General features: G+C 40.9%; 2 pseudogenes; both read left to right on the forward strand.

Moving 5' to 3' along the window:
• Window positions 1-6,465: 6,465 nt before the first annotated feature.
• Window positions 6,466-6,628, forward strand: LOC122475529 (annotated as a pseudogene).
• A 97-nt stretch (window positions 6,629-6,725) lies between these two features.
• Window positions 6,726-7,435, forward strand: LOC122475136 (annotated as a pseudogene).
• Window positions 7,436-8,709: the final 1,274 nt, after the last annotated feature.

Genomic DNA, 8,709 nt, shown 5'->3' on the forward strand with positions numbered 1-8,709 from the left:
CAATTCTCTTTAGATTCCTTAGAGAAGGGAAGTCACTGGGCAGACTGGTGAGCTCTCAAGAATCTTCTAGTACAGTCACACAGGACATGTTTAATTCTTCCAGTAATGAGTTGTGACAACGCATGTAAGATGTTGTCTCCCAAGAAAGCTCATTAGCACAGATTTTTCTGGGGGACTGCTCATATAGGCACTCTATGCTTCATCCCCAAATTGGAGAGAATGACAGGTAGATACAGAGGACTTACCAAAGCAGAAACCTCCATGGGAAATCAGTGTCAGGGTAGGGAAAGCTGAACGGTCATTGATGAATTACGAGAGGCTCAGCATGGACAAGTCCAGGAGATAAAAACTTGAGGGAAGTCAGTTATCAGAAGGACCCCCATCCTTCTATGTTTGATGTCCTGGAGCTCTACCAGGCAGGGGGGAGGAAAAAAAGAAACTATTTTGAAATACATCAGATCATTTCCTTCTTAACAAGGTCTGCCCTCAGGAGAGACTCTTTGACCAGAGCCTAACCTGCTGGGGTTTTACCAGAGCCCCAGTGACTTGGGGAAAGGGAAATATCCAATTCCAACCAGCTCTAGTTTTCCAAACAGGAGAGAAGAAATACCCGGCGCCAGCCCCTTCTGGTCATCCTGTCCCACCTAAGGAGAGGAGACAAAAAAAGAGAGAAACACTTGCGAAGTTCACAGTGCAAAAGGCATAGACAGCTTCCCTAAGAGCCTGAGACCTAATGAACAGTACAGAACGCTTCCCCTCCCCCACCTCATTATTAAAAGTAAATGGATGGGACAAACAAAAGAAAAACAGACTCAAATACAGAGAACAAACCGGTGGTTGCCGGAATGGAGGGGGGTGAGGGCGTGGGTGACATAGATAAAAAGGACATAAGAGGGACAAATCTGCAGTTATGAAATAAATGAGTCATGGAAATGGAAAATACAGCACAGGGAATAGAGTCAATAATATTGGTCAAAATGGATGAAGAAATAACATATGTGCATTTGTGAGCCTTTTGACCCCAAGATAAGGCCACCCATGAAAACAGGTTACCCACCCTCTTTGCTATATTAAAGCACAACTATGGAAAGGTAAACATGTTGTCTAAAAATAATAACGAATCAATGTATTCTTATCCACTTCTACAGGGCAGAGAGAATAAACCATGACAGGTAGCAGTCTAAACCATGGCGTTTGCTCTGCACACTTCTTGCATTTGATTCGCGAAGCAGAAAACTATCCTCTTACGGGGCAGTTTTTACATATCCGCACAACAAATACTTTGCTCAACTACCCAATCCTAACACAATGAGGAGTCATTGATGATTCATCTTCGGTCCTACGTGTTTCCTATCAAATCACAGAAGCTTTATACAGATGAACTCAGGTTTAGGCTGAAGGAAGGAAGTCAGTGGTTACCTGAGTCACCCCTTGGCCCATCTGTCCTTCCTTTGTCTCCCTGAACAATGCTTTTATGACCAAAATGCCACTCAGCCTTGGTGAAAATTTTAGCCCTATAATTTACAAATGAAGTGAGCTTGAGCAAGCTACTGTAACTTTCTGGATCTCAGTTTTCTCATTTGTAAAATGGGGTAAGTATAATATTTATCTCATGAAGTGACTATAAGGATTACATGATATAATGCATGTAAAACTGTTGCACACTGCCTGGCGTTAAAAAAATACTCAATTTTATTAAACAAATTTTTTTTAACCTTTATTTATTTTTTTGAGACAGAGAGAGACAGAGCATGAACAGGGGAGGGGCAGAGAGAGAGGGAGACACAGAATCCGAAACAGGCTCCAGGCTCTGAGCTGTCAGCACAGAGCCTGATGCAGGGCTCGAACTCACAGACCGTGAGATCATGACCTGAGCCAAAGTTGGATGCTCAACTGACTGAGCCACCCAGGCACCCCCAAAATACTCAATTTTATTCTTTCTCACTATAATCACAAGGGTCATTAAGTGATCATTGGCAATCCTTTTCTGAAAACTATGCAATCTATCAGAACAGACATCTTTTCTTTCTTTCTTTCCTTCTTTCTTTCTTTCTCCCTTTCTTTTCTCCTCTCTCTCTCTCTCTCTCTTATTTTTTTTTACCAGTAGCAATTTATGTAATGTGAGCATTATTCCTATCTAAGGGGGCCAGATATTAGTAAAGTCATGGAAAAACCCAAATGGGACCTTTGGTGCCAAATGCTGAGAGTGTTGGGATCCATCTGGGACTTTTCCAGAGCTCATGAGCAAGAGCTGAATATCACAAGACGCCAGACAGCAGGAAAGGGAGCACCAACTGAGACGGAGAGATAACTTTGGAACTAGGAAGAGAGGCTGCATTTGCTTAGCACTTTCTTGTAATCTTTCCTGATAAACTTCTGCTTATTTGGCATGTGGATTACTAAGGTGATGAGGTGATGGGAGGGAATTGTGCAACAGATGGTCCTAATAGGTTCCTTCTCTTTCTTTCTTTTCTTTCTTTCTTTCTTTCTTTCTTTTTAATTAAATTTATTTATTTTTGAGAGACAGAGTGAGACAGAGCACGAGCAGGGGAGGGGCAGAGAGAGAGGGAGACACAGAATCCAAAGCAGGCTCCAGGCTCTGAGCTGTCAGCACAGAGCCCGACACGGGGCTCAAACCCCCGAACTGTGAGATCATGACCTAAGCTGAAATCGAACACTTAACAGACTGAGCCACCCAGGCACCCCGGTTCTTTTTTGTTGTTGTTACATGTTTATTTATTTTGAGAGAGAGAGTACATGAGCAAGCACACGAGCAGAGGAGGGGCAGAGAGAGATGGAGAGAGAATCCCAGGCAGGCTCCGTGCTATCAGCACAGAGCTCCATGTGGGGAGCTCTCACACTCATAAAGTGTGAGATCATGACCTGAGCGGAAATCAAGAGTCAGATGTGTGACTGACTGAGCCACTCAGGCGCCCCAGTCCTAATATATTTAAACTTTAGTAAAGTTGCCTCCTTCGAGGTAAAGCTATAACATACACACCTAACTGCCAAGACACCAGGGAGCAGAGTGAACTTAGACCGACTTATCTTTCCTACATTTCCTTGTGACCCAGCAAGCCACTGCTGGGGCCCAGCAGTAGGAGAGTTTGGCCAGGCGTGGGGAGGGTTGGTAGCAGTAAGAGTTTGCTTATTAAAGGATCTGGTTTTTACTGCGATGAGAATTTCACAATGTATACAAATATCAAATCATTGTGTTGCACACCTGAGACTAATATGTTATTGGTCAATTATGCCAGCATGATAATAATAATAAAGCCCTTCCCCCAAAAGGATCTAGAACATTTTGCCCTAAGGTTGTAAGAAAAAGCTGGAGATTTGGAGTCACAAAGATTTGGAGTTCAAAGCTTGCCTCCACTGCTTAATAGCTCTGTGTCCTTGGAGATGTTCATTCAACTCTGGAACCTGATAAAACAGGAAGATAGCAACTGTTTTCACTACCTAAGGATTGTTATAAGAATCAAATGGAGGGGTGCCTGGCTGGCTCAGTCTGTGGAACACGCAATTCTTGATCTCAGGGTTGTAAGTTCAAGCCTCACGTTGGATGTAGAGATTACTTAAACATTTTAAAAATCTAAGAATCAAATGGATTAACAAATGTGCAAACATGTTAGAACATGTCACACATCATAACATTATTAAGGCACTACCTAAATGAATGCCTTGGAGTGAGGCTTCGTGCAACCTTTTCAGAGAAAGATGCTTCCTGCCTGCCTCCCAGAAGGAGCTGAAGGAACCGAATTAGAAGGTGACGCACTCCAACAATGCAGCAATTTAATGAGCACCCCAAATAAAAACTCTAGAAAAGGGGGCACCTGGCTGGCTCATTCAGTAAAGCACCATGACTCTTGATCTTGGGGTCATGAATTGCAGCCCTATGTTGGGTGTGGAGTTTACTTCAAAACAAAACAAAACATGGGGCTCCTGGGTGGTTCAGTCAGTTAAGTGTCGACTTTGGCTCAGGTCATGATCTCACAGTTTGTGAGTTCGAGCCCCACATGGGGCTCTGTGCTGACAGCTCGGAGCCTGGAGCCTGCTTCAGATTCTGTGTCTCCCTTTCTAGCGGTCCCTCCCTCTTTCTCTCTCTCAAAAATAAATAAACATTAAAAAAAAAAACAACAAACTAAAATAGAGATTGGAAGTGGTACAGGTCCCTTTAGACTTTACCTAAATAGAAAGAACCAACCTGTAAAATTTAGTGACACTTCAAATTTTTCTGAAAAATGCAGTTAGCAAGTATGGGTAAGGTTGTTAAATATTTTTGGGGGGTGGCTGGCCAGCTCAGTTGGTGGAGCATGTAACTCTTGATCTCGTGGTCATGAGTTCAAGCCCCACATTGGGTGTAGAGATTACTTAAAAATAAAAAAATCTTAAAAAAATTTTTTTTCACATTGATTTTTCAACCTATTAAAAGGTTTGACAGGCCATGCCTCAGTTTCCTCGCAGTAAGTATTATGAGTTGTTACCAGGCAAAGGTCAAGGCTTCTGTCTTTGGAGTTACAATTTTTAATAATGTGCCTCTAGCTTTGAGATTTTTTTAAACAAGGAAATTAAGACAGAGAGCTTTTTATTTTTATTATATGATTAATTTTTGTCTCTGAGTATTTTTTCTGTCATGTGAGATACATAAGCGTTAAGGGCTTAAATTTGCCTGTGCCCATTAATAACAGCAGAGCAAAACAAATTTCAACATACGTGAAGTTGCCTCAGATAATTTTTTTAAACGTATGCTTCCATTTTCTATCTGTTCTATCTTCAAAAATGCCACATCCTTTGTGAGGAATGTGAACAAAATATAAAGGTATATTTCCATCTCTCCAGGATATATTTCACTTCATTAAAACCTAATATATAGATTTTATCTAGACTATTCTAAAATTATTAGAGTGCCTATATTAAGATATAATCAGTTTTTTTTATTGTTGTTTTTATTGAAAAGAAAACTTTTTTCTCCATAATATGCCGTATTTTACAAGATTTGCAACAACATTTTCAAAAGAATTTTCCTCTCGGTATGAATAGTCTTTTTTCTTCTTAATTATGCAATAAACGGAACTATGCAAAAGAAGCCATTGGTTTAAAAATACATGGCAATATAAAAGACTTTTGTTTTCCCTTGCTTTGAGGAAATTCAATATAGTAGTTTAGCAAGGTTGGCAGGGGTGATCTTAAAGAGAAAAGGAGGCCCCTTTGCCCCACTTTCAAGTGTTTGAAACTGAACTTGTATTCTAGGCCATTTACTACGTGGGGCGCTTAGGTCCTTGAATTAGAATATTTTGTGTAAAGAGAGATCCCCCCCTTAAAAATTTTTGAAAAATATTTATTTATTTTTGAGAGAGACAGAGCGTGGTGGGGGGTGGGCAGAGAGAGAGGGACACGCAGAATCCAAAGCAGGCTCCAGGCTCTGTGCTGACAGCACAGAGCCTGAGGCAGGACTTAAACTCACGAAGTGGCCACCCCCCTTTTAAAGCAGGTGTTTCTTAACATATATGGGAAATAAAAATAAGGTGGTAGCAATTCCTACCACACTGTGATGTCAGTCTGCCTGAGCCAGATTCTTCATATCCCCAAACACAGTGGTCCCCAGTGATTGGCTGTGGGATAATCTCAGGCCTCTGTTGGCAATGACAGCATGAAAGAAAAATACAAAGTGAGTATGGTTATTTTGATGCACCCTCTGTTAATGAATGACATGCAGATTACCTCTCTAGATCTGGTTCACTGTCAAATGACTCATCATCTTGGGCTATTCTGCTGACACATTGTATCAGCACAAAGGAGCTTGAAAATCATCATGATTAAGAACAGAGTATAGCAGTTTAATTTTTAAAAATAGAAAGAGACATCTTTTTTTTTTTTTTTTTTTTTTTTTTTGTATACACGTGATTTTGGGTCATTGTGGTGAGGAATCGAAGCAGAGAAATGTTCACCTTAAGCCCGGAAGGCTGACCCATAGCTTGCATAGTTCCCATAAGGATCAGATGCATCCGGTTTGCTACATTCTTAAGGGGTCTCGTGACTGCCTGTATATCTCACCAATACTTAATATAGACCTGAATGAGAAACACCACAAAAATCTTGTGGAAGTGGTTTTACAAGTAGAACTTCAAAGAAGACTTTTATGGTCGGATACTCCCTGCACATCCCCTCCCACTTGAGTACTAAGTGTATAACTACCAGCTTCATACAACAAAAGTTCCATTCCTTCTGCCCGCGGGTCCTGTCCCCGAGCTCCTTAAATAAACCTAGGAAGATGCGCCATACAGAGTGTCAAGGACTCTCGTGCTCGCAGACCCTGCAACAATTGTGTCCAGAAGTGTAGCATTATCCAAGTTACTGTGTTAGTCACTGGAAGTTCAGAAGCTGGTGTTTGTATACATGATCATTCACAACTCTGGCCAAGGGAGAAGGAAATCAACACGGTTGAATATTTAATAATGCACAATAATTGCTTCTCAGCCTTTTGGCTAAGATCAAATGTAGTATCTGCTCTTATCAGTTTAATAATGCACAATCAACTTTTCTCTCTCGAAAAGTTATCAGGGGTTCCTGCTGCTCCAGGATCAGAAGAGTGAGTTGGTCTCCCAGGTGTACTAACGTATCATCATTAGTATACATCATTAGTAAAAAAGCCTAATAGTGGTCAACTATACTCACCGCCCCCCCCAACAACACAGAAACAAAAACAAAAACCAACAGAGCATCGAATGAGAAATGACCAGAATGGAGACCTCTCTCTTAAATATATGGAGACATTTAATGTGGATGAATATGTAGAATTTTCCACCCATTGTCCTCAAGTCTCCCAATGGTAGGTGTGGAATACCTTTTTAAAAGCATATTGATGTTGATCCTAAAACTGCTCATACCCTTGTGGGAATGGGAATCCTGCAAACTTACAAACAGAATGTGATGCCTTTGAAAAGAAAATAAAAGCTGGTGGAATAGATCTGTTGCAGGTAATCATTCTCCTAATAGGCATACACAAGGCATTTGTGCTGTCTGTGCACAGGAGTGGAAGAAGGAGTCAGTCACAGGTAGAATATATCATCTTTCCAGCATCATCTCTGAACTACATTTGTGTATGATGAAGATGCTACTTTATTTATTCTTTTAATTTTTTTTTAATTTTAGAGAAAGAGAGCATGAGTGGGGCAGGGGCAGAGGGAGAGACAGAATCCCAAGCAGGCTCCACGCTCAGTGCAGAGCCCAATGTGGGGCTCCATCCCATGACCCTGGGATCATGGACTGAGCCAAAGCCAAGGGTCAGACACTTAACCAACTGAACCACCCAGGCACCCCCGAAGATGTTACTTACTTCAGAACTAAGAGTTAAAACTGTGAACTACTTAACGGTTTAATGCATGTGCACAATAAACTTGTAGGTCCACTATAGAATATGGTAGAAGGAAACTGAAGAAGATTGGAGCAAAGTCCTGCTTGAATGAACACAATGTTTTTTGTAAGAAGTAGATGAATTTCAGCTTTGCAGTATAATAAAACTGGGAATTTAAAAACATTTTTTAAATGTTTATTTATTTTTGAGAGAGAGAGACAGAGAGAGACAGAGTGCAAGCAGGGGAGGGGCAGAGAGAGAGGGAGACACAGAATCCGAAGCCGGCTCCAGGCTCTGAGCTGTCAGCACAGAGCGTGATGCGGGGCCTGAACCCATGAACCCTGAGATCATGATCTGGGCAGAAGTCAGATGCTTAACCAATGGAGCCACCCAGGTGCCCCTTAAGATGGCCATTTTTAAAAGTTCAATATCTATATATTAAACATTCCAGGGCGCCTGGGTGGGTCAGCCAGTTAAGCGTCTGACTCTTGATTTCCGCTCAGGTCGTGATCTCACAGTTGTGAGTTCCAGCCCCGCACGGGGCTCCTCACTGACAGTGCAGAGCCTCCTTGGGATCCTCTCCCTCTCTCCCTCTCTCTCTGACCCTCTCCTTGCTCTCTCTCTCTTAAAAAACAAATTAATTTAAAAATAAAATAAACATTCCATATTTGGAAAGCATGTATTTTACACTAGGGCTTAGAAGAAGTCATTGGTTCTCATAACCGATAAGCTGTTTATCATAAACATTTTATTTAAAAACCAACTTCGTTAAAAGTAGATAGTCTATAAAACAGCACAGAAATGAAATACCTGCCTGCGTAGAAAATGTCAACTGTCATTTTAAAGATGGAGATTCTGCATTTCAAGTACCATTCAAGACATGACTCTTGAGGCACAATATACACGATTTATGTTTTTTAACTATATAAAGATACAACAAGACTTTCAGATATGAATTGACTATCTTGACAATTTTAATTTTGGAATAATATCTGTATATTTATCTGCATTACATACATGCTTTTCTGCACACGACTGCCGTAGCCATCTTCCTACAATGCCATCTGGACATTAAAGTCCTGCTATATATTGTTGGTCAAGGAAATTTGAAGAGAAGACAGTGCTGAAAAGTATAGTTTATGTCCTTTTGAAAAAATATGTATAGGGCATTTTTTTGACGTACCTTCTTCTTTAGCACTTTTTCAAGAAATGTGCTTTTATTTTTATTTAATGAGTTGGGTTCAGGCCCTTAATATAAACATCTTGGCTATTTAAAAAAAATTGTTTATTTACATTTGAGAGAGAGAGAGAGAGAGTGCAAGCAGGGGAAGGGCAGAGAGAGAGGGAGACACAGA

This window comes from Prionailurus bengalensis, chromosome D4 (assembly GCF_016509475.1).
Source record: "Prionailurus bengalensis isolate Pbe53 chromosome D4, Fcat_Pben_1.1_paternal_pri, whole genome shotgun sequence".
NCBI lineage: Eukaryota > Metazoa > Chordata > Mammalia > Carnivora > Felidae > Prionailurus > Prionailurus bengalensis.